At 40.2% G+C, this 7,514-nt stretch overlaps 1 long non-coding RNA gene across 1 annotated transcript; it reads right to left on the bottom strand.

Moving 5' to 3' along the window:
- Positions 1-1,251: 1,251 nt before the first annotated feature.
- LOC122888729 lies at positions 1,252-3,563 on the bottom strand. The gene is made up of 3 exons (XR_006380771.1): positions 3,364-3,563; positions 2,871-2,936; positions 1,252-1,441 (listed from the first exon to the last, which is right to left on the bottom strand). It is a non-coding gene; the product is annotated as an uncharacterized LOC122888729 (long non-coding RNA).
- Positions 3,564-7,514: the final 3,951 nt, after the last annotated feature.

Genomic DNA, 7,514 nt, shown 5'->3' on the forward strand with positions numbered 1-7,514 from the left:
CAGGTGTAAACATTGCCAAAGCATGTGTAAAATGAAAACATACATAAACAGAAGAATTGTGTTATTAAAATATATACAAATAGGTAAGATAATAATAATAATAATAATAATAATAATAAATTGTAGACTTGCAGTTCCACATACAAATACAAAAAGTGAATACTACATAAACACTGCAACATGTGTGCGTGTGTGTGTGTGTAGGTCATTCACTGTCCCTCAGGTTGTGGCATGTGGATACATACTGGGCAGCAGGATCGGCCCTGTCTCCTTCTCCTGGGAGGATTTTTAATGTTGAGAGCTCATTTAGCTCTTTGAAATCTGAGATTACAGAGTTGAACTTGTTAAAGTAAATGTTTCTTATGTTATTGAATGTTGTACACTGTAGGAGGAAGTGCATCTCTGTCTCAGCCTCACCTGTCGAACAGTGACCACATGTTCTGTTTTCTTTTGGTTGCCATGGTTTTTTGTGTCTTCCTCTTTCGATTGGCAGTTTGTGGTCACTGAGCCTGTACTTGGTCAGGATCTGTCTCTGCTTTCTGTCTCTGACAGTAGAGAGGTATTCTGCCAGTTCATAATCTTTCTCTCTCTCTCTCTCTCTCTCTCTCTCTCTCTCTCTCTCTCTCTCTCTCTCACTTACTCTGAAACACTCACACACACACACACACACACACACACACACACACACACACACACACACACACGATGACACTGTTTCATTATTCTGGTCTACACATCATGTCTGCCTTGAGTCACGCTAACAGTCCCATGGCTAACAGACACCACAGTCCCTGCATGCTAATGTCAACACTGATGACCATGAAGGAGGTAAGCAAGAATCGCAGAGGTGGAGGAAACGAAGGAAGAATAGGAAGAGTGGAAACAGAAGAAAACAGCAGGAAGATTACAGCTGCAAGCAGCAACTTGATTAACCTGCATTCTAAGTCTCTTAGTTGTGTAAGGAAAAAGACGATTTAACAGTAATAAATAAACAAATGTTTTAACAAATATAAATCATCCTCATATCAAAGGTGCTATTACAGTTTTCACACACATAGTTGATATAGCGCCATTATCAGCACAGTCGTTCTTACAAAATGGTGTGCATCACTTTGGATGAGGCTGGACAATTGTGCAAAAATTGTTTCTTGAATTGGGGAAACAAATCTGATAACAATGCCAATTAAACAAAAATAGGGATGAAAATGTTTTTTCAGAGCAGGACACCTAGGGGACCGGACTGACAGGCAGAGCCGATCTGGAGGTCAGCGCCTTACACAGGACCGCTTTGGGGGTGATTCGAGCCGGGGGCTTTGGACAAAGACCGTGATGACGGGTACACTGAAGGGGAGACTGGACTGGAGGTCTGGGTGGGCATCGGCAGGGGCGGCTGACTGGGGAAGCCCAGGTGAGGGGAATGAGGTGATTGCACTGGCAGGATCTGGAATGAAAGGAGAAAAGTCTGAGGGTATCTGGTGGAGAGGTAAAGAATAACGCTGAAGGGGCCTGGAACAGTATAGATGTGGCTGAAGAGAGGGACAGAGAAGCGGACATTGTGATTGTGAATAGACTACAAAAGAGATTAACGTTTTAATTGGTTTTACATTTCTTGATAAAATCAGAGGGATGGATTTAATAATTTCCACAAGGTTGCGGTGCATGAAATATTCTCTTCAAGTGAAACTATGAAGTTCTAAAGCTGATTTTCAGATAATATTCAGTTATCAAATCATATGTTTTGAACTGGGATAGTTAGTGCAAAGCCACGTAGTGCCCTTCACCTAAACATAAAGTGGTATGAGAGGTATGGAAAGAAGAGGAGAAGAGGGGGGTTTGTCAAGAAAGAGACAATGGAGGGAGTGAAGGAAGAGGAGAGGCAGACAGACGAGACAGACCCGGGAGATGGATGGATAGAAAGAAAAATCTTCTGAGGAGCAAGGTTTGCTGCAATCCTGCTGCAATACTTTGACAATTTCCTCATCCCTTTGTTGTTGATGTGTTTGGTATGAATTTTTCAGATGAGCAGGGGAGCAGCTCTGATATGAGGGTTACGGCAGACAAGATGACAATTTTTCTGATAGACGGCAGATCAAAGAAGGTTTAATGTTGCAGTCAATCAAATGTTGAGGGTGACAGGATGGATGGAGGCACAGACTTTATTACACGATCTGCTTAGTTTGTTTCAGAAGAATCTGGGTATGCAATGTAGTGTGTGAATACTTCAAGACATAAAATCACAACACTCATGTTTTTTAATAAAGCCACCTGAAACCAGTCAAGGTCTTTTTAAATCACAATTCACAGCTCAGGCAGGTTCTGTATACCCAGTTAGCCTTAAAACAGCTTACAGATATTTTATTAGTAACCTGACATTTTTAACAATTCTATGTGGACAAAATGAATGCCTAAAGTAATGTAAAATTTGTAAATCAAATTTTTTACACCAATGTCATTTATATTCTGTATCTGATTTTTCCAGCACTCCAGTGAAGCTACATTAGGCTCACACAGTGGGGAATATCCTAATCAAACATTTTTCATGGCTGCTCCATTACATCAAAAGTCTTGTGCATTATGTTGTATACAGACATCCAAATAGTTCAGCCTGACTGATTTGGTATCCCAGAAACAATTAGGATCTCCTTTAGAACTCTCAATCGTATTCTAAATGTGTGTTTACGCAGACCGTGAAACAAATTTTTTCCTTGCATTATTCACACGATTTCACTACTGGACTGTTTGTGTAGTCTGTATTTATTCAGCCAGTGTACAGATGGCAGCTGTAGCTAGCTACTGTAACAATGTACACCCAGACCATGTTTGTGAGGAGTGTGTCTGTGTGTGTTTTTGCGTGAGACCTCAAAACTCACCAGGCCATTGTTGTGTCTCTCCGTTTTCCTCGTCTTTGGATGTTGAGGGAGTCGATTCATAAAGCCCTGGGATAAGCGCAAATGTTTTGGTCAAGTTGATACATTTCAACCTGCACAGAAGCGTCTTTACCTCGGTTCACACTGCCTACACATCTGTATAACAAGTATTTGCAATTGCAACAGCTGAACTACTGGTGCAGGCTGCAAAAATAAGCAAAATAATCATCTTAATATGTGTAGCACTGTTCAGAACAGCAGTTACAAAGGGCTTCGTACAATGCAAACATTTAAAAAAAAAAAAAAACAACAATAATAAAAATGATATAAAAGTGAAAAGTACATGTTTTGCATGTGTACAAGTGTTTTGAAGAGAATACTGATTTGGCTAATCAAAGTAATATTTATATTAGCTGCTTTCTAAGGAAAGTGCCATGATAATAAAGAAAAAGAGGAACAATAAATAAGCAAGATCTGGGTGTGTTGTAGCACAGACCAGCTTCAGTTGAACAGCCTGCTCAGATCGATGCCAGCTCACAAACAGCAGCCGGCCTGTCAGTCCTCTTTCCAGTTTGTGGCCTTTTGCTAACCTCCACCTTGAAATAGCCTGCTGCCATCATGCCCCTGTGTAGCAGAGCAGATTAAGTCCCAGTCGGCCAGTCCGTCTGCACACTCAAGCATGGTGATAACTCCCGACAGCTGGCTGGCTTTGCTTCCTTCTCATGCCACGCTGCCTCTTGCCCTGCCATCACCGCCGCTGCTGTAATGACTGCAGACCTTTAAACCTCACGATGAGGGAGGCCTTCAAACTCACTGAAAAAGAGGTACAGCTAAAAATAGAATGCTAGGATCGAGGTTTTGAAAGTGTGTGTGTGCGTGTGTTTGGTGTTGGTGATGGTTGGGAGGGGAGATAGAAATCAAAAACAAAACAAATACATCAACTGACAATATGAATTGGCAGACATTTTCACAGCGTCCTTGGGGTTAGTGCGAGAGCTCTGTGGTTGTGTTGGCAGAGTCTGAAGGTGAGTCAGGTGAAGCTTTTGCTGTTTGTTCTCTGATCAGTCCTTGGCAAGAAAACAAAACAACACACACAAAAAAGCTAAGGTTACAGCTGTTTTCTCTGATTGTCCAACTACTCCAAGAAATATCTGTGTATTAACAGTTGTATGACTATATATTTTAACAAAAATTGTCCATAGTAGGTGACTCACAGGTGTATTTCTGTTTATTTACATTTCGAATTGCATTGTGGGACCTTGATCTCTGCTCTGACAGCTTTTGGCGGCCGTGGAGATATAAGTGTCACACCAATTTTATCCAACTGTCTGAATTTCAGCGTTAAGTCATTTTATGGAAAAATGAACAAAGTGTCTGTTTTATTGGCAGTACTAGTAGTTTGAAATGTTAGATTTCTGGGTTGGTCATGTGTAACATACGATTGTGAAGTTAATGTTTGTTAACGTAGTGAGCTGGTGTTCACAACGCAATTATCGCCATTATCTTAAATTAACAGCAAATTAACAGCACTTCGATTTTTCAGTTTACAAACTGAGAAGCTTTGTATTCCCGTTATTTGGTTATGCCCCCCTTCCTGATTCTTAAGTGGTAGTTGGTCAGTATCTGTGAATTTACACTTCTCTTGTCAGTATTTTTAATCTGGGTGGGAGCTTGAAAAGCATGAAACAATGAACGTACCTCTAATGTATCTCCAGATCTACCTTGCGTGTAAAAGGTAACATAAGTAGCTATGTAACGCTAACACTTAAAGTTCGTAACTAGTTTGGTCGCGGTAAGACGGTTGCGTTAGCTAATGTGTGGCACGAGACATTAGTGGTGTCTTTTTAGGGGCTTAAATGGAGGTTCTTTTTAAGTGGAATTCCGGGCCATTTGTTTGTGTTTCTGTTTGCATAATGAATTCTGGCATTTTGATTAGGGTTTTGAGACAACCCTAATCCAATGTTCACGTTGGTTAATAACACTAAACTGTTGCCAGCTGCAGGCAGGCCTGTGTGTGCGGCTGTGTAACGTAATGCTATGAGGGAGGGAGACAGTGAACAGCCAGGCTACTGCTCGCAGGAGAACTGACCCAGCATGGCGCTTCGTGGCACGTCCGCCTCCTGTGTGTCCCCGGAGTAATGATTCTAATCTCTTGTCTCCCGAGACCCAATCCTGTCGTTGTCATTAAGATTATTTCAAACATGTTTAATTTTAACGACTGAAATCACGAAAAATATGTGGGCACCTATTAACTGAGACCTTAGAGTATTGATATTATCGAGCAAAGGCACTTGACAGTACCCTATTTCCAGTTTAGCGTTGCAGCCATGGATGTTTTAGAAGAACTGGACCCCAAAAGAATTGCTCGCCTGGCACATTTTTCCAGAATTGTTAAAGATCTATAAGTTAATAAAAAATCTGTTTTGATCACAGAATATTTGTTTGAAACAAGAGTTATTATCACTGTAGGTACTAACAGAAAAATTACATTTTTATTGCTGTAGGAATAATATTGACAAAAATCTCTATTGTCTATTTCTTTCTCTCTTTTTTTTTTACTGTTGGTAAACCATAAATTAACAGAAAATTTCCATTTTTTAATTACAGGACAAAGTCCAGGTAATGTGCTGCCAGTACATTTTCTGTTTATGATTTTTTTTTAACATTTGCAGTTTTTTATATGGTATATAAGTATACCATTAAATAACAAAAAATATATAAATAATAAATAACAGAAAAAGCCCTGTTTTTTACCATTGGTACACCATCAAAAACTGTAAGTATACCATTAAACAACAGAAAATGTCTTGTTTTTTCATTACAGATATACCATTAAGTAATAGAAAATATCCTGTTTTTTTGTTGTTGTTTTTTACTGTGGGTGCACTGTTAATTAACAGAAAATTAACGTTTTTTGATTATGGGACAAAGGCCGTCATTTTACGGATTTACCTGCTTACATGTCACATCCCTTTTACCATAAAGGCATCTTTTATTCAACATCAAACCAAACCGTCTGTGTCTTTACTTGATTGACGATCTGTTGGACCTGGTAGGTGTCAGAGCTGTGGACTTGACAATTTGGACATGGACTCAAGCCAGACTTAAGTCACTAAAATGAGGCCTTGATACTTCTTTGACTTACATGACTAAAGTTCTCCCCAAGTTCTCACCTGGTAAAATCCTGGAACAATAAAGATATAAATTAGACAGAATCTGGCAGATGCTGTCTAATTCATATCAAAAGCCTTGAATGATTATAATTATTAAGCCGATGCACTAAAGAGCCTTGGTCTCGGTTGTGTAAAGAACATTAATAGCAGCCATGAAAGGAAAATATTTGAATGCCATGTAATTTTAATGGTGTGGGCATGTTTGAGAAAATGTGTGTCTGTCTGTAACTGTCAGAGTCTGTCACTGCGGTGGTCAGCTTCCTGTTGCCTCTTACTCTTTTTTGTGGTTGTTCACGTGTGTCGAATGCTTCTTATCGCTGTAAAGCTGCTTGCTGTTACCTGCTGTCATTTTTTCCCTTCACCGGCAGAGTCTGCACTCATTTGCCTCACAAATATCTACATTTTGACAGTCAGACGTGCTTGTGACCTGTCATATCTGTGTGATGTTCTGTTATCAGTGAAGGCTGGTGAGGCTAGCAGTGGAGAAGGCTTGATACATTTAATGTTGTAGAGTTTCAAAATAGTTTTTTTCTAAAAAAAAAAAAAAAAAGGTGACAAAACTGAAAACTTGTTGAACTAATGTATAAAAGCAAATACGTTTTCTTACCACATAAACCACTTTATTATTTGTGGTAAAATACAGTAAATGAATCCCCAACCTTCTCAGCTGCAGTGCTGAGAAGTAGTTACTTTATTTCCATTTGATGCTGCTTCATACCAGGCGCCTAGCCAATCAAATAAGGATATTTTTCTTTTTGTATTTTTTTAGCCACTGTGAATATTATTTGTTTTCTGGAGATGTCTCTAGACAATGACGGCCAATTAAAAGTGTGGAATCTCGGTGTGGGCGGGGCTGCCCTTTGGCAGTGGCGTGTGAACCTGTGAACAGGTGTGCGTGAGCTGCGTCTGCAGGAGTCAGTGCGGAACGACTCTGACTCTGCGGTGGCAGCTACGAAATTATCAAATGAACATGTCAATGCAACTATCCATAGCAGTATATTCAAAGAAAGAAGAAACAACTTGGATTTAGTGTCACTGGAACGTGAGCTGGAAGATTTATTGGATTAAGATGAACTCATCTCCATATTCAACTCCAAGTCCGCCGGCTTCACCTCCCGATGTAAGTGAGATGCCCATGCTGAGAGAAGGCTGGCTCTGGGCCCGCAGCGGCCGCTCAGTGATAATGATAATGATAATGAAAAGGATGCGGTCACTGAAGGGGCACTGAAGTCTCGAGGTTGTTGTATTGTATGAAGATTATGTGACTGTAAACTGCTTGACGCTGTGGGATTTGGGTTGGTTTACCGTTGGCTTTGTTGTTTCGGTCTGTACATCTCAGCTGTCATGATTCTCTCACAGAGCTCATCACAGTTAGGCTTGCCACGTGCATGTTAGAGCCTATTATGTCAAGCCTGTGTTCATGAGCTGGTAGAAATATTGATTAAAAAGTTGAGTTGTGTTCTGGTATCACCTT

The sequence above is a fragment of the Siniperca chuatsi genome, linkage group LG14 (assembly GCF_020085105.1).
Source record: "Siniperca chuatsi isolate FFG_IHB_CAS linkage group LG14, ASM2008510v1, whole genome shotgun sequence".
Lineage (NCBI taxonomy): Eukaryota > Metazoa > Chordata > Actinopteri > Centrarchiformes > Sinipercidae > Siniperca > Siniperca chuatsi.